Raw genomic sequence first — 18,787 nt, 5'->3', positions numbered from 1 at the left:
GTTATATTGATCTTATGTTCTTATTAAACTTACTAAACTCACTAGTTCTGGTAGCTTTTTTGTAGATTCCATCCATTTTCTACTTGGATGATGATATTGTTTGGGGTTAAGGGCAACTTTATGTTTTCCTTTCCAATCTCGATGCCTTTTATTTCTTTTTCTTGCTTGATTGCACTGGCTAGAGCCTCTAGTACACTGTTGAACAGAAGTAATGAGAATGGATGTCCTCATGTTGTTCCTGATCTTGGGGGGAAGTATTCAGTTCTTCACCACTAACTATGATGTTAGCTATAGACTTTTCAAAAAAATTTGTTTCAATGTTTATTAATTTTTGAGAGACAGAGACAGAGTGTGAGTAGGAAAGGGGTAGAGGGAGGGAGACACAGAATCTGAAGCAGGCTCTAGGCTCTGAGCTGTCAGCGTGGGGCTTGAACTCACGAACCATGAGATCATGACCTGAGCCAAAGTAGGATGCTTAACTCACTGAGCCACCCAGGTGCCCCAGCTACAGGCTTTTCATAATGCTCTTTATCAGGTTGAAGAAGTTTCCTTCTATTCCTAGTTTGTTGAGCCTTTTTGTCATGAAAAAGTGTTGCATTTTATCAAATGCTTTTTCTGCATTAGAGATGATCACATGGTGTTTCTTATGAATTTGTTAATAGAATGACTGACATTCTTTTTCAGATGTTAAACTGAGGGTGCATTCTTGGGATAAACCATGCTTAGTCATAATGTATTACTCTTTTAAAATTTTTATGTTTTTTTTTTTTTTTTTAGAGACAGAGTGAGTACAAGTAGGGGAGGGGCGGAGGGAGAGGAAGAGAGAGAGAATCCCAAGCAGGCTCCATGCCCAGCACAGAGCCCAATGTGGGGCTTGATCTCATGACTGTGAGATCATGGCCTGAGCCAATATCAAGAGTTGGGCACTTAACCAACTGTATTACCCCTGTATTACCCTTTTAATAATTGTTGGATTCCATTTACTGAAATTTATTTAAGAATTTTGTATCTATGTTCATGAGGATATTGGTCTGTGGTTTTTTTCTCTTATAATGTTTTTTGGCCTTGGTATCAGAGCAGTGCTAGCTCACAGAGTGAAGTGGGAATTATTTACTCTTCTTCAATTTTCTGGAAGACTCTGTGTAGAGTTGGTGTTACTTTTTCCTTAAATACTTGGTAGAATTCGCTATCTGGGCTAGGAGCTTTCTTTGTGGAAGGATTTAAACCTTAATTAATTTAATTTAATGCCTTTAACAGAAATAGTTCTATTCAAGGGGCACCTGGGTGGCTCAGTTGGTTAGGCGTCCAACTTCGGCTCAGGTCATGATCTCGCAATTTATGACTTTGAGCCCTGCCTTGGGCTTTGTGCTGACAGCTCTGAGCCTGGAACCTGCTTCAGATTTTGTGTCTCCTTCTCTCTCTGCCTCTCCCCCACTTGTGCTCTCTCTCTATCAAAAATAAATAAAATATTTAAAAAAATTAAAAAAAGTCTATTCAAGTTATTTACTTCTTCTTGAGTGAGATTTCATAGTTTGCATCTTTCAAACAATGTTTTATCTAAGTTGTCAAATTTATAAGCATAAAGTTGTTTATAATATTCTCTTGTTATCCTGTTAGTATCTGTAAAGTCTGTAGTGATGTCACTTCTGTCATTCCTGATATTGGTAATTTGTCTCTTCTCTCTTTTTTCCTGATCAGTCTGTCTAGAAGTGTATTAATTTTATTGATCTTTTCAAAGAACCACCTTTAGATTTCATTTATTCTGTATGTTGTTTTTCTGTTTTCTATTTCATCGATTTTCTCTTTGATCTTTATTTCCTATGTTCTGCTTACTTTGGTTTCATTTATTCTTCTTTTTCTAGTTTCATATCATAGGTCCTGAGGTCATTGATTTGAGACCTTTCTTTTATTCTAATAGGCAATTAGTGCTGTAAATTTCCCTATAAGAATTGCTTTAGTAGAATTCCACAAACTCTGATAGGTTGTATTTTCATTTTCATGTCATGAAAAGTACTTTCTAATTTTACTTTTGATTTATTCTTTGACCCATGGGTTATTTAGAGATGTGTTATTTGGAGATTTTTCCAGATATCTTTCTGTTATTCCTAATTTAATTCCATGTGATTACAGAACATACTTTGTATGAGTTAAGCCCTTTTACATTTATTGAGATAAGTTTTATGGCCCAGAATATGATCCATCTTGATAAATGTTCCATGTGTACTTGAAGAGGGTGCATTTTGCTTTTGTTGGACACAGTTATTATTTATCTGATTACATTTTTAAAAGTTTATTTAGTTTGAGAGAGACTGTGTGAGTGAGCGACCAGGAGATGGGCAGAGAGAGAGGGAGGGAAAGAGTCTCAGTAGGCTCCCACTATCAGCACAGACTGATGCGGGGCTTGATCTCACAAACAGTGAGATCATGACCTGAGCCAAAATCAAGAGTTGGATGCTTAACCAACCGACCGAACCACTCAGGTGCCCCTCATATGATTACATTTAAATTTATCATCGGAGCACCTGGGTGGCTCAATTGGTTGAGCGTCCGACTTCGGCTCAAGTCATGATCTTGTGGTTCGTGGGTTTGAGCCCCGCATCGGGCTCTGTGCTGACAGCTCAGAGCTTGGAGCCAGCTTCACATTCCATGTCTCCCTCTCTCTCTGCCCCTCCTCTGCTTGTGTGCATTCTCTTTCTCTCTTGAAAATAAATAAAAAACATTAAAAATTTTGGTTATGTGAAATATTAAAAAAATAAATTTATCATTTATATTTGTTTTCTATTAGTTTCATCTGTTCTTTATTCCCTTTTTCCTCTCTTGCTGCCTTCTTTTGGATTTGAATATTTTTTGTGTTTCCATCTTATCTTTTTTGTTTATTTATTTTTGAGAGAGAGAGAGAGCATGAGCAGGGGAGGGGCAGAGAGAGGGAGACAAAGAATCCAAAGCAGGCTCCAGGCTCTGAACTGTCAGCACAGACCCCGACGTGGGGCTTGAACCCACAAGCCATGAGATCATGACCTGAGCTGAAGTTGGATGCTTAACCGACTGAGTCACCCAGGCGCCCCTCCATTTTATCTTCTTTGTTGGCTTGTTAGTTGTATCTCTTACCTTGATGTTTTAGTGGTTACGTTGGGGTTTTAGGGTCACGGTATTGTCTTTAACTCGTCAGTCTGCCATCAGGTTACATTCTGCCACTGGAGGTGTAGTGTGAGAGCCCGTGGAGTCTACCTTTGTTTCTCTCCTCCTGGTTTCTATGCCATTGCTGTCATATCTTTTACTTATATATTTGCTATAGTATGTAAGAAACCCTAGGCTATATTGTTGTTTTGTAAATAGTAAGTTTCTTATTCTCTTTAACTTTTTCTTTTGAAATGATTATAGATCCACAGGAAGTGGCAGAGAAATGTATAGGAAGGTCCGGTGTCCCCTTCAGCCGCCTCCTTCAATGTTGATCTCTTGTGTAACCATAGGACTGCATTAAAACTAGGAAATTGGCATTGATACAACCGAGAGTTTATGCAGATTTCCTCAGCTCTACATATACTCATTTGCGTGTGCACAGATGTGTGTATGTATGTATCTGTGCAGTTTTACTTTATGCGTGGCTTCCTGTAATTGCCACCACAAGTGAGATATAGTGTCTCTCATCACCACAAGGCTCCCCTGTACCTTCATAGCCACTCTGCCCCCCTTCCTCCAATCCATGACCTCCGGCAACCACTAATCTGTTGTCCATTTCGTATTCTAGTTATCTCAGGAATGTTATGTAAATGGAATCGTTTACATGGTATCGTGCAATATATAGCCTTTTGCTTTCCCTGGAGGCCAGCCCAAGATCTCATTGTACCAAGAATCTGTGCCTTTTGATCTCTCAGTAGTACTCCTTGGTGTGGATGTCCCACAATGTATTTAATTATTTAGACATTGAAGGACATTTGTGTTGAGTCTAGTTTTTGGCTATTACAAATAAAGTTGCTATGGACATTCACGTATAGGTTTTTGAGTGTATGCAGGTTTTGATTTGGCTGGGATAAATACCCAACAGTGCTAAGGCTGGGTTGCATGGTAAGTGCATTTTTAGTTTGAGAAGAAAATGCCAAATTATTTTCCAGAGTGGCTGTAGCCTTTTATATTCCTCCCAGCAATCTCTGGGTGATCCAGTTTTTCCACATTCTTGCCAGCACTGAGATTTTTTGTTTTGTGGCTTTAACGTGCATTTCCCTGGTTGCTGATTTTTGACATTGGGTCATTTGGTTATTTTCCATCTGTATATTCACTTCATTGACATGTCCTTAACCAACTTTCTAACCGTATTGTGTACTTTTCTGCTATTGAGTTTTGAGAGTTCTTTATATATTCTAGACACCGAGTCCTTTGGTAGATGGGTGGTTTGCAAAGATTTTGTTCCAGTCTGTAATCTGTCTTTTTGTTTTCTCAACAGGTTCTCTCACAGAGCAAACATTTTTAATTTTTAAGAGGTCTAATTTGTCAAGTTTTCCTTTTTACGGATCATATTATTAATGCCAAATCTAAGCACTCTTCCTAGTTGAACATCTTCAAGATTTTCTCCTGTGTTGTTTTTTCCTCATAATTTCATAGTTTTACATTTTACATTTGAATCGATGCATTTTGAGTTAATTTTTGTAAACGGTGGAAGGCTGCGGTTGGGGTTCCTTTTTTTTTTTTTTTTTTTTGCCAATTTTTTATCAGCAGTTTTCAGCATAGATATGATGTGCCTTGAAATGGCTTTCTTCATGTTGCAAGTGCCGGGGTTTATGGGGCTTCTCATATCTGTGGCTTTACAGTTTCCATGCAATTTGGAAAAATTTCAACCACTGTTTCTTCAAATATTGTTTTATGTCCCTATGCCTCATACCCTTGGGGGATTCCCATTACATGTATATGAGGCTGCTTGACGTTGGCCCACAGCTCACCGAGGATTTTATTTCTTTCAATTCTTTTTTTTTTTCTCTTTCTGTTTACTTTTGAGTAGCTTCTATTGCTATGTCTCAAATTCACTAACCTTTTCTTTTGCAATATCTACTTTGCCATTGATTCTATCTGACCTAATTTTTGTTTCAGATAATGTAGTTTTTGTCTCTAGAAGTTTTTTTTTTTTTTTTAAGGAGTTCTTTAGGTGTTGGCTGGTATTTTATTTTATTTTACCTTATTTTTTCAGCTTTATTAAAGTATGATTGACAAAAAAATTGTAAGATATTTATTTTTAAAAAATTTTTCTTTGTTTAATTTTAGAGAGAGCGGGAGCAAGGTAGAGGGGAAGAGGGAGAAACAAAGAGAATTCCAAGCAGTCTCCACACTGTCAGCACAGAGCCCCATTCGGAACTCGAACCCACAACCTTGGGATCATGAGCTGAGCCGAAACCAAGAGTCAACGCTCAACTAACTGAGCCATCCAGGCGCCCTAAAATGGTAAGACGTTTAAAGGATACACTGTGATGATTTGATATATGTGTACATTGTGAAAGAGTTTCTCCATCCAGTTAATTAACACACCCATCACCTCCAGTATTTATCTTGTGTGTGTTTGTGCGTATGTGTGTGAGAACATTTGAGTTCTTTCTCTCTTAGCAAATTTCAGTTATGTGACACAGTATTATCAGCTGTAGTCCCCATGTTGTGCATTAGATCCTGAGTCCTTATTCATCTTCTAGCTGAAAGTTTGTGCCCTTTTAACAACCTCTCTATTGTCCCCTCCCCCGCTGTGGCAACCACTTGTCTCTTTTCTGTTTCTTTTTTCTTTTTTTTAATTTTTTAAATGTTTATTTATTTTTGAGAGAGAGAGACAGAGAGAGAGAGACCGAGAGACAGAGTGTAAGCAGGGGAGGGGCAGAGAGAGAGGAAGACAGAATCCGAAGCAGGCTCCAGGCTCCGAGCTGTCAGCACAGAGCCCGGCGCAGGGCTCGAACTCAGGAGCTGCGAGATCATGACCTGAGCCAAAGTCTACCCCTTCACCGCCTGGGCCCCCCAGGTGCCCGTCCGTTCTCTGTTTCTGTGAGCTTGACTTGTATTGTTTGGTTGCACATGGAAGTGACACCATGTAGTTTTTCCCCTTGGCTTAGTTCAGTTCGTGTGATGCCATCAGGGTCCATCCACGATGTCACGAGTGTCAGGGTTTCCTTTCTCGTGGCGGAATGATATCCCAGTGTATGTATGCGTATGTGCGTGTGCACGTTGTTGTCCATTCCTTCGCTGATGGACACTTAGGTTGTTTCCATATCTCGACCCTTGTGAAGAATGCTGTAAGAGGGGCACCTGGGTGGCTCAGTCGGTTGAGGCTCCGACTTCGGCTCAGGTCACGATCTCACGGTCCGTGAGTTCGAGCGCCGCGTCGGGCTCTGTGCCGACAGCTCGGAGCCTGGAGCCTGTTTCCAATTCTGTGTCTCCCTCTCTCTCTGCCCCTCCCCTGTTCGTGCTCTGTCTCTCTCTGTCTCAAAAATAAATAAACGTTAAAAAAAAAAAAAAAAAGAATGCTGTAAGATCACAGGGCTGCAGACGCCTCTTTGATGGCCTGCCTTCCTTCCCCTGGATGTATACCCAGAAGTGAAATTACTGGCCCATAAGGGAGCTCTATTTTTAATGTTTTGAGGCACCTCTGTACTGTTTCCCACAGTGGTGGCACCAAATTAGGTCCCGCCAACAGCACAGGAGCTTCTTCGTTTGATGTGGTCCCACTTGTTTATTTTTGCCTTTGTTGCTTTTGCTTTTTAGCGTCAAATCCAAAAACTCATCGCGAGAGAGGTGTCAGGGAGCTCACCACCTACGTTTTCTTCTAGGATTTTTATGCTTTCAGGTCTGAAATTTAAGTCTTCAGTCGATTTTGAGTTGATTTTTGTATATAGTGTGAGACTGGGGTTTGATTTTATTCCTGTGCACGTGACTGTTCAGTTTTCCCAGTGCTATTTACTGAAGAGACTGTATTTTCTCCATTGTACGTCCTTGCGTCCTTTGTCATAAATTAGTAGACCAAAAATGCATGGGTTTAGTTTTGTGCTCTTTGTTCTGTTCCATTGCTATATTGTCTAGAAATTTGATAAGAGTCTTTAAGAAATAGCTTTCAGGTCGTCCACTGAAATTTTGAACACGTATAATACAACTGTGATGGCTGTTTTTATGTCCTTGTCTGTTAATGCTCACATCTGGGGCTATCAGTTGTGGGTCGGTTTATCCTCATTGATCATTCTCCTTGTTAAGGGTAAGGTTTTCCTATTCCTTTGTGTGGCTCGTAGTCTTTCATTGGATGTTTAACCTTATTGAATGCTGGATATTTTTGTGCTCCTATTAATATGAAACACAGTTTTGGGGGGGGCGCCTGGGTGGCTCAGTCAGTTAAACATTCGACTTTGGCTCAGGTCATGATCTTGCGTCTTGTGGGTTCGAGCCCCGCGTCGGGCTCTGTGCCGACAGCTCGGAGCCTGGAGCCTGCTTCGGATTCTGCGTCTCCCTCTCTCTCTGCCCCTCTCCTGCTTGCGCTCTGTCTCTCTCAAAAATAAATAAACATTGAAAAAAGAGAAAAACAATTTTTAAAAATGTTTATTTATTTATTTTGAGAGAAAGAGAAAGAGAGCACCTGGGGGAGGGACAGAGAGAGAGAGAGAAGGAGAGAGAGAATCCTAAGCAGACTCTGTGCTATCAGTACAGAGCCCCATACACAGCTCAATCCCATGAACCACGAGATCATGACCAAAATCAAGACTCAGATGTTTAACTCACTGAGCCACCCAGGCATCCCATAAAAAACAATTTTTTAAGGATCTTCTTTTTTTAAAAATGTTTATTTATTTATTTTGAGAGAGAAAGAGAGATCTGTGCACGAGAGTGGGGGAACAGAGAGAGAGGGAGAGAGAGGATCCCAAGTAGGCTCTGTGGTGTCAGCACAGAGACCAGTGTGGGGCTCAATCTCACAAACCGTGAAATCATGACCTGAGCCAAAGTCAAGAGTCAGACGCTTAACTGACTGACCCACCCAGGCGCCCCTAAAGATTTTAGTTTTAAGTAATCTCTACTTGGGGCCCGAACTCACAACCCCAAGATCAAGGATTGCAGCTCCACTGGCTGATACAGCCACGGACCCCGAAAGACAGTTTTTTGAAGAGAATTACCAGGACTTTTAGTTTTGTTTAGTTTCATCAAAAACAAACAAACAAACAAACAAAAAAACAAATATGTCATAAAGCTTTTTTTCCTTTAGGGAGAAAAAAAAGGAACAATTTTCATAAAATCAAGTAAGCCATGGTAACTTGAAAAACGTCGGGAATCACCGGTTTACGAGTTATGCGTGAACGGAAGAATAACCGTCACAGCCCCAGCTGGCCGCTTCATGCCAATGGCAGCAAATAAGGTCAACTCGAGAAAGGTCACTTAAGTGTTTGGACGTCCTGGTGAGTGCTTAAGCAGACCGATTCACGGGGACATCAGTGTAGATCTGTCTTTGGTATGCGTATGTCAATATCCTCGGCATGTTTTTGAGTTCTGCTCTGGGATGCCGTTACGTTCATTGTCAGCAGTCGTCTGGTGTCGCCTGCCCTTGTTCACGAGGTCCCTGTGCAGGCGCTCGGGCTCCGCCATATCGGGCCCCTCTGGCGTCTCTTCCAAGATGCTGGCTTTTCTTGGTCATTTGGAGTCCCTCACGTCTCGTGAGAACACACTCGGGTTTTCACAGGAGGGCCTTTCTCTCTCCTCCCTGCATTTTCTCCTCTTGAAGTCTTAGAACTGTTGTCCAGCCGGGGGAAAGAGGCCCCTTCACGAGTCACTTACTGTATCAGGATTTCTTCTTTGTTTTCAGGCCTTGCTTGTTTTCCATCCCAGGCGGACTGCCGTTTTTCTTTTGCTTTCTCTTTCCCCCTTTCTCGCGTTTAAAACTTGGGTTATGGGAAATCTTAGTCCTGCCCAAATACAGAGACGGTACAGTGGGCTCCCGTGTGCTCGTCAATGACCATTTTTCCAGTGCTGCGGATTTACAAACATTAGAGACTCGTCTTCGAGTACACACGTCATGTGGGGGGACGCACAGCCCTGGTCTCGTGTGGCGTGGGTGTAAGACTCCTGGTTTGTTTTCCAGGTCCAGATGGATACAACGCGGAAACTAAGAGTCTTCAGTGATTTTCAGGGGATGGACCAGGCATCTAAATGCTCTCTGACTTTTTGTTTTATGCGTGGTCCTCGCAGCTTGTAGCTTTTTCTGTGCTTTGTTTATAGTCTCTGGTTGATTTAGGCCATATCTCATCTTTGATCTGGATTTACACTCCATGCATGTAGTTCCTAAGCTTCCTTCGTCTTCCTCCTCTTCCCCCTCTCCTCCTCCTCTTCCTCCTTCTTTTGCTTCCTCCTCCTTCTCCTCTTCCTTCTCCTCCCCCTTCTCCTCCCCCATATATATATGTATATATATATGTATATACATGTATGTATGTATATGTGTATATACATACATGTATGTATGTATGTGTGTATATACATACATGTATGTATATATGTATATACATATACGTATGTATATATATGTATATACATATACATATGTATATACATATATATACACACATAGAGTATTTTTATATATCAAGTAATGGATAAAACCACACTAAGATAAAATCACAAGAGGCGTCTGGTAGAATCCTGTCACTACTACGTACTAGTTAGCGTGACTTTTCCAAATCTGAACCTCTCTGAGATTCAGCATCATCATCTATAAATTGAATAGTGTCCACCTTCAGGAGGGTTGGTAGGATCAGAAATAACACAAGTAGGGGCGCCCGGGTGGCTCAGCTGGTTGAGCGTCCGACTTCAGCTCAGGTCATGATCTCGCGGTTCGTGAGTTCGAGCCCCGCGTCGGGCTCCATGCTGACAGCTCGGAGCCTGGAGCCTGCTTCGGATTCTGCGTCTCTCCATCTCTCGGCCCCTCCCCTGCTCATGCTCTGTGTCTCTCTGTCTCTTGATAATAAATAAATGTTTAAAAAATTTAAAAAAAAAAGAAAGAAAGAATGCAAGTAGAGTGCATCACAGTGCCGGGAGCACAGGAGTAACTCAGGATGACAACCGCCACGATATGACACATGTGTCATGGCTGAGAAACGGGTGGCAGAGAATATTATCCCCGACTGGCGGCTACACAGGCACCAGTGACTACAACACTGGCTGAAGTAACTTATGGAGCCAGTGACAGATCCAGAACCAAACTCATAAATGCCACCTCCTGGACGCAGAGGCTCCTGCAAACATACCCAAATCTAATTTCTGCTCGTACCTTTGTGGGTGAATTCTTTTTTGCAACAGAAATAAGACATTTCCAGCGGCTCTTTTCAGGGGGCTTACTAAATTCATGGTTCCAGGCGTCTCGTTTTGGGCATTGTGCCCCAAACCGTGCCCTTGTATCCACGGTGAGACCTTGAAGGAGCCTCTCAGACCGGCACCCGTCTGCCGGGGCGTGTTGTTGCGTTTACTTGTGGACAGGCTGCCTCTCAGAAGCACGGGCTGCAAGTGGACAGCGAGCAAGCAGCCCGAGGAAACGGCCGCGACGCGACGTTTCACGGAGAGGAGGGAATGCTAAGAGTCCCGCTCACCCTGCATCTGCCTCTCCGACTCTCTCTGCCTTGCTGTCTCTCTGACATACACACAAACGGAGTCCTGTCCGAGCTTCTAGACTTTACGCCCTGGAGGGGCGTTCACACCTCTGCAACTGCGTACGCTTTCCAGGTGGAGAGATGGTCCTGTTCAGCCGTTTCTCCTTACATGTGACACAAGCGTCGCCGTGTGTCGCGGTTAATCACCTGGAGATGTCCCTAGGATATAAATTCTGCCTAAAAGCGAAAGGCGCCTTCAAGCAGAATTAATGAAAATTGTGTGGACGAGGCTCCTGCTTTTGTCCTAAACGGACAAAGTTTGGGGAGAAAAGGACTGTTTGAAGGGGATCTGGAGAGAGGCCCCTGGAACTGTCGCCTGCTGATAGGAGACCTCTCCTCACCCGGGACTCACAGGGTTATGCTCTCCCTTCAGTAGGGACGACCGTAAGCAAACCGAGCAAATCAGGATGCAAGGCCTGGGAGAGAATGAAACCCTCTCCTTCCTCAACAAGAAGCAGCTGGGTTCCTCCCTCTTGTCTTTTTCAAAGCCCTATTCCCCCCGCACTGAGCACAGCGGCTGTCCCTGAGGCATCTTTGTGCCCCTAGCGCCTTTCATCGTGTTTTACATACAGTAAGCACTCAATAACGAATTAGGTTGGGTGCTGAACGCATAAATGTGTGTAAGGGGCAAATCTGCCGTTTTGCCAGGCGCTGAGTGGACCACTAAGGATGTGTAACCTGGAGTTCCTGAGTTTCACTGAGCTTGCTGTCTAGATGGGGTAGCAATTTGGGGAAAAGCTTGGCCATTATGTCTTCAAGTGTCTTGTCTGTTTCTCTTCTCCTCTGTGACTCTAATTGCACGTATGTTTACTCTTCTCATAATGTCCTGCAGCTTCCTGAAGCTGTTATTTTTTCTGAGTAGAAAACAAATCTACTGGGGCGCCTGGGGGCTCAGTCGGTTAAGCGTCTGACTTCAGCTCTGGTCATGATCTCATGGCTGTGGGTTCAAGCCTCGCATCGGGCTCTGTGCTGATGGCTCCGAGCCTGGAGCCTGTTTCAGATTATGTGTCTCCCTCTCTCTCTCTGCCCCTCCCCTGCTCAAGCTCTGTCTCTCACTCTCTCTCTCAAAATAAATAAATAAACTTAAAAAAAAAAAAAAAAAGAGAGAGAAGAAATCTATTCATCTGTCTTTAAGTTCGTCTTCATTCTGCTGTTAAGCCCATCCAGTGGTTTTTAACATTTCAGATATATACTTTTCAGTTCCAGAATTTCTATTTAGTTTCTAGTTACCTGCTGGTATTTTTCATTTATTATAAACATACTTTCCTTTATGTCCTTGAGCTTAGTTACGATAATTGTTTTATAGCCCTTATCTGCTAATAGTATGTGAATCATACTATTCATACTGTAGTATGAATCATACTATTCATACAACACATACTATTCATCAGGGTTGATCTTCATTGATTTTATTTCTTTCTGGAGTATAGATAATGTCTTCCTGTTTCTTTGTAATTATTCTAAGTACTTTTTTAAGTTTATTTTTTTATTTTTTAAGTTTATTATTTTCCAGAGAGACAGAGAGAGAGTGTGCGTGCATGTGGGTGGGGGGAAGGGCAGAGAGAGAAGGAGGGAGAAAATCCCAAGCAGGCTTCTCGCTGTCAGAACAGGACAGAGCCTGACATGGGGCTCAGACTTGTGAACCGTGAGATCTTGACCTGAGCCAAGGTCAAGAGTCAGACGCTTAACCAACTGAGCCATTCAGGCGCCCCAATTGTTAAGTAGGTTAGAACCGTGTCCTGAACATTGTGAATGATGTGTTGTCGAGATTCTCAATTCTGGAATGTTCTTGTGAAGAGTTGTGTTCTGTGTCTGTAAGAGTTGTGTTCTGTGTTTGTTTGTTTGTTTGTTTCTGGTGGTAGGCAGTTAAGTTGGTTGCATTCAGACTGCTAGCTTTGTCTTCTGTGCTGTGAACCGTAGGTCAAATTTCTGTTCACTTCATGTAGTCTTGGCTGGATGGCTTGAGGGATGCTTCCTCCAGTGTGGTTCTGGCAGGAACCAGGGACTCCCGCAAAATTTATGCATGCAGTCTGGGGCTCTCCCTTTCTGGCTCTCCACTTTCCAGGGTTTCCCCTTTGCTTTACAGGAGCTGTGTCTCTCTCAACTCTATGTTCTGGTGCTTCACGGGAGTAAGACTTTGGGTTTTCTTTCTGACTTTTAGCTGCCTCGTATACTGTAATCCGAGCACGTCCCCCTGGATAAAAGCCATAAAAACCAGGAAATGCACCCACTTCTTTTCCCTCCATCCAATTGCTCACTTCCTTCCGGCATCTGCCTGTTCTGGTTACTCCCCAGTGTCTTTGGTTAGTTGTTTTTATGTTTTGCCCAGAGTTTACAGTTGTTATTTGTGAGAAGGTTGGTTTGACAGGAGCCACACGGCCATGACTAGAAGCAGGTATGGAGAGAGGCATGTAGAACCACAAGATGGGGACAGATAAACTGTCACTGTCACAGAAGGACTCAGATATGAAAATACCTTAAGAAAACAACTTGGCTTATAAAGGAATTTGTAAGGGAGTCCAGGCTTGAGAAGGACAGGCTGAGCAAGGAAAAAAGGCAACAGGTGTTTAAAGGGAAGAAATTACCGAATCACTGAGTTTACAGTCAGTCTGTTTAGGGTAGGAAAATTAGTTTTCTTCCATGATTTTAGTATTTACAGAGGCTGAGACGGATCTTCAGACATCAAGTTTGTAAAAGTTAGGGAGAGACATGTTTTTTTGTAGGGGGTCAGTAACCTGCAGGAAAGGTTCGAGGTTTCATATTTTGCGGGCTGGGAGCACACAGAGCGATCCTGGTTTTTGTGGTTTGGTTCTGTTTGTTTGTTTGTTTTGTCTCCGGGTGCAAAGTGGACAGGTGTGCAAAGTGGACGGGTGCAAAGGTGAGGGTGGGCCAGCCAGTTCTCCTTACAGCCCCAACCTGACACTCAGATTTGACCTCTTAGGTTGTTTTGAAGTTTTCTGGTTCGGTGTAACTCGACTGATACCGTGTTATGTTCACTGGTTCACCGTTTATGTTCACTGGTTGTTAATATACAACTTTCTCGACTTACAACGGAGTCAAGTCCGATAAACCCCTTGTCAGTTGAAAATACCGTTAACCCGGAAATACAGTTAATACACCTGCCGACCTCGAAACTTCTCAGAAACCCCCATTAGCCTGCAGTTGGGCAAAATCATCTAACACAAAGCCCATTTTGTAGTGAAGCGTTGAGTATCTCGTGTAATTTATTGACGACTGTACTGAAGAGTGTAACGGTCTTGTGGGCAGAGAATGGCCGTGGGCGTGCGGTGCTAACCCCTTGACCGCCGGCTGGCAGGGAGCGGGGACCTCTGCCCAGCCTCGCCGGAGAATGTCACAGATCGCTAGCCTAGGAAAAGGTCAAAATTCACCACTGGAAGTGTGGTTTCTACCGGGCGTGTAGTGCCTTGCTTCCGTCTCAAGAGTCGGAAACTAGGAAGTGGAACCGTTCCAGTCAGGGGCTGTCTGTACAGAGGCATCCTTGTTGCACGCTCATAAAACCAGGGCGGATCTGCTCTCAGAGTTAACTTGTAAATCCTCTGTCGCTGTCATTCGCTTTTTTTTTTTTTAAGAAAGAATTTTTCCTTTTGTTTTTGATGTTTATTTATTTTTGAGAGAGAGAGTAGGGGAGAGGCGGAGAGAGAGAGAGAGAGAGGGAGACACAGAATCGGAAGCAGGCTCCAGGCTCTGAGCTGACCGCACAGAGCCCGACGTGGGGCTCAAACTCACAAACTGCAAGATCATGACCTGAGCCGAAGTCAGACGCTTAACCAACTGAGCCACCCAGGCGCCCCTCGCTGTCATTTACTTTTATGTGTCAGAATTATTTCATCACCTTGATCAGCTCGTCTCCTGAGCTAAGGAACAAGGACGCTTCCGTGTGGTCCCCTGTGGTTTGACTGTAGAGGCGTCCTCTGTCTGAGACACTGCAGGTTGTCAAGTTCCTGACCTGCAGGGAAAGTCTCTATTACCTGTAAAGCGGATGTTCTATAAGCGTGGGTTCCAGGAGACTTTCCCCAGAGCTGACTGCCGTTGGCTCACAAGCGAGGATCGTTAAATCTGCAGGAATTTTGTAAGCTGCCCGTTAAACAAGGCCATTACTGGAAATTAAACTTTGTAACTTTCATTCAACTTTGTCATTTTCATCACAAGTTTTCTTCCTGCTGAATTCTAAGGTGGGATGTGGGCCTAGTGTATTGCTTACAGAATGTTCCATTGCCGTTTATGAAAGCAGGTTAAGCTGACGGTTAGAGACGAGGGTGGAAAGAGCGTTTTTCCTCACATACCTGCTTAAGACAAAACCTTCACCGCAGTTCAGTCGGCTCCCTCAGTCCCAGGAAGTCGATGTCTGTTTTGCCAATCTCAGGTCGATCATCGACCTTCACCGAGTCACCCGTTTCCATGCTGGAAGGTCCTGGAAGTCCTGACCAAGCCTGGTGGGCCGGACCGGATGGATGTCCGTGGCCACACTGGCGGGGAGCACTCGTGAGTGGGCTCACTGCGGTGTCGCTGGTCGGGAGCCCCGCTCCGGGGTTTTTGCATCTCGTTTTGAGGTTATTTCCAGAAGTTTCAATTTCATGCCTGAGTTTATAGCAGAGGCCGTTAGGCGCGTGGAAGATAAAAGCAGACGCCATCCGTTGATGGCAAGACTGAGTGACTTTGGCTCCTTTGTTGTAACGTCCAGCAGGGCCAGAATGGAACCAAGGAGCAGGCTCATCACTTTACAAGGGTGTGGTCAGCGATGTCCCCGGGTAGCGAGGGCTTTTGTCCCAGGGCGCGTTGATTTCTCACCAGTGGACAAGGGCATTTCAGGACGAGAAAGAAGAGATTTTTCCTTTCTATTTATTTATTTATTTTTAAAAGTTTATTTATTTTGAGAGAGAGCATGTGATCATGTGGATGGGGCAGGGGGCAGAGGGAGGGAGAGAGAGAGACTCCCAAGCGGGCTCTGTACCGCCGCCACAGAGCCCGACGTGGGGCTCGAACTCACGAACTGTGAGATCATGACCTGAGCCGAAGTCAAGAGTCAGTTGCTTCACCGACGAAGCCACCCAGACGCCCCTATATGCGGCAATTTTGTATTTGCAGGGCATGGCGATGCTTACCGTTTTGTTTTGTTTTGGCCTTTAGAGTTGTGCTTAGCAAACCAAAAGGCCAGGGAAACCTCCCTGAGGCTCTGAAGGGTTTGACCCCGAGTGTGTGTGAGTGTGGCTGTGAACATGTATGTGAGAGTGTGCATGTGTGGTGTGTGTGTGTGCGTGTGTGTGAGTGTGTAGATCCGGGCTGCGTCTCTGAGGTAGTTTCCGCCCGCCCCAGGGGCTCAAGGAAGGGGTGTGTGTGCTGTTGGCCAAAATACCAACGCTTCCCCATTTGGACAGAGGCGCAGGGGAGGTTGCACGGGTCCCGGGACAGAACCTGCACAGAGGTGGGCCAGAGCCCGTCCTGCGCACGTGAACTGCCTGGGGAGTTGCTTACAGAGAAATCTGTTTTTCTCCTTCACCTGTTAATTTTGATTGACTTCAGGGTTATTCTATTCGTTACATTTAAATATTATTGTAATGAGAAATATTGTTTTTAAACCCTTTGCAATACAGATTTGCCTCAACTTAAAAGAAGTTCATTGTGGAAAGATTCAGAATAACAGCACAGTGGAATAAATGTTCAACTTTTAACATAAGATTTGTTGCAGAATTCTCTTTCTTTCTCTCTTTCTGTCTGTTTATTTATTCAAGTAATCTCTATACCCAACGCGGGGTTCAAACTCATGACCCCGAGATCAAGAATCACATGTTCTAACAACTGAGCCAGCCACGTGCTCAGAATTCTTTTAATTCATATTTTTAGTTTTAAAAACATCAATCCAGAAAGTTTGGGAAGTAGAATGAGAAATAGATTACCCAGAGCGCCTGGGTGACTCAGTTAGTTGAACGTCCGACTTGAGCTCAGGTCACGATCTCCTGGTTCGTGAGTTCAAGCCCCATGTCAGGCTCTGTGATGACAGCGCAGAGCCAGGAACCTGCTTTGGATTCTGTCTCTCCTTCTCTCTCTGTCCTTCCCCCACTCACACTTGGTCTCTTTCTCAAAAATAAAATAAACATTAAAAAAAATAAAAAAATTACCCATATTCCATCATGTATTATCCAATACAATGGGGAATCCATTATTACCCAATTCCTAATGTATTATCAATTTTGGTAAATTCTATTCCAGAATTTTATCAAATGTACATCTATGTTATTTGAAACCTTTATCCATAGTGCACACACAGGTTTGATTGTGATTCTTTCCTCCTAACACCGACTCTAAGCATTTTGCCATCTTTGTAGCCATCGTTTCGGTATTTGAAGCTCCCTCAGTGCCTTTCAAACGTGGGACTGTTTACAAAGACCTAACTGCGCACAGGTTTTCGGCAACACGGCCGTGGTGTTAGAAGCACAGACAGGCTGAACCGAAGCCAGATCGGGGTTGGTGACGGGGAGGCACACGCTGGGAAACCAGTGCACCTTCTCATCCAGGAAAGTGATCCAGTAATTTCTGAGTTTCTCAACCAGGTGTCCAGGCGACCTAGAAGGTGTGTCCCACATGACTTGTTTCGGTCATGGTAAAAATGTTGTCATTTGCGGATGACGGGTTCGTCTCGAGTATCGGAGATATAACTCGGGTTCTTCTCTTTTCCTGGTGGCCCTGAGTGCCTGGGGGCCCAGCAGTGGCACAGGGGAGGCACTCTCTGTCCCCAGCCCCGAGACCCCATGCCCTCCCCATGTCTGCTCACGGGCCCAGGCGCCTCTGTCTACACCACTCTGCCCCGGAGCCATCGCTGCGTAAGTCGTCTGTGACCGACTGCAGACTTTTCACAGACGGTGCACTTGAACACGTCGATCTGATCTGATGTGGCTCTTCAAAGTAACAGCAAGGTCCGGAATCAAGTCTCCAGACTCTCCGTCTTAGAAGCCACTGGGGCCCGTGTCTGAACCGGTCTCATCCCCTGTGCTGGGCCAAAAACTGTAATAATGTAATTTCTGAGTATTGTACCTGCAGTGTTGGTATTTCACGCCCTCTGGATAGAATGGACCGCAAGGACTTGGAAAAATTAGATCTCATATCATTTTCATACAGAATCTCAAAAATCACCAAGTCCTTTTGTTAGAAAAAATTTTTTTAATGTTTATTTATTTTTGAGAGAGAGAGAGAGACACAGAGTGTGACCAGGGGAGGGGCAGAGAGAGTGGGAGACACAGAATCCGAAGCGGGCTCCAGGCTCTGAGCTGTCAGCACAGAGCCCGATGCGGAGCTCAAGTTCATGCACTGGGAGATTGTGACCCGAGCTGAAGTCAGACGCTTAACCGACTGATCCACCCAGATGCCCCAAAAATCACCACGCCCTTGAAATGCCGCGTAGTTCCAGGGATGAGAAGGAACAGAATGTGCACATCTCCCCGGCGCCCAGCTGTCCCTGTGTGTCCCCGTGTCCTCCCCTCGCCTGGCAGCATGGGGCCTCCTCCAGCCTGCCTTCTGGAAGCAGGAAGGCGGGCAGGGAGAGTAGACCAAAGGTAGGAACCGGTTTATCAAGTCCTCTGCCTGCCAGCCCTGTGCCCGAAGCCACATTTCTCTCAAACCTTGTTCCTCGGTCACAGTAAGGTGGAAGCGGGCCCAGGAATGAACGCAGGACCCACAGCCTCCTGCTGCCGCAGTTTTCAGGTTCTTCTTGCCACCGCTCCGTCCCCGTGAGCTCTTGGGGCTTCTTCCTCATCATCATGGGAAGAAGTGTTTTCAGTGACTGCACGGTGGTGGTTGTTAGCCAGACTTTCTTGTGCTGATCGTTTCACAATATACACAAATATTGAGTCACCATGTCTGCAGGTTAGACCTCAATAAATAAGTGCGTCGGTGAAAACAAAGAGACAAAACCAAGCTCCTTGGCTGGTCAGGTTGGTGCCAGGTTGTGCCGCCGCTGAGGGTCCCAGGAGACACGTGGGGGTCTGTGGACACTGATGAGGGGGTCACCCTGCGCGTGCACGGCCACGACAGCGGCAAGTGTGCCCCAGAAGCTGGGTCCACGCGGCCAGGAGGGCACAGTGGGGAGGCGGTGTGGCCGGCAGCTGAGGGGTCCTCCCTGGGGCGGGGGCCCTGAG

The 18,787-nt window shown here is 44.7% G+C and overlaps 1 long non-coding RNA gene across 1 annotated transcript in view; it reads left to right on the top strand.

Annotated features, from left to right (window-relative positions):
- The window catches only part of LOC123585302, an 83,339-nt gene that overhangs the window by 21,922 nt on the left and 42,630 nt on the right, over window positions 1-18,787 (top strand). Inside the window, exons 3-4 of the long non-coding RNA XR_006706046.1 lie at window positions 5,254-5,430; window positions 8,210-8,399. This is a non-coding gene — a long non-coding RNA (uncharacterized LOC123585302). The remainder of the gene's footprint in view (window positions 1-5,253; window positions 5,431-8,209; window positions 8,400-18,787) is intronic.

The sequence above is a fragment of the Leopardus geoffroyi genome, chromosome C3, assembly GCF_018350155.1.
Source record: "Leopardus geoffroyi isolate Oge1 chromosome C3, O.geoffroyi_Oge1_pat1.0, whole genome shotgun sequence".
Lineage (NCBI taxonomy): Eukaryota > Metazoa > Chordata > Mammalia > Carnivora > Felidae > Leopardus > Leopardus geoffroyi.
Note: the sequence above shows the minus strand (reverse complement) of the source record. Positions and strands in the feature narration are given on the sequence as shown.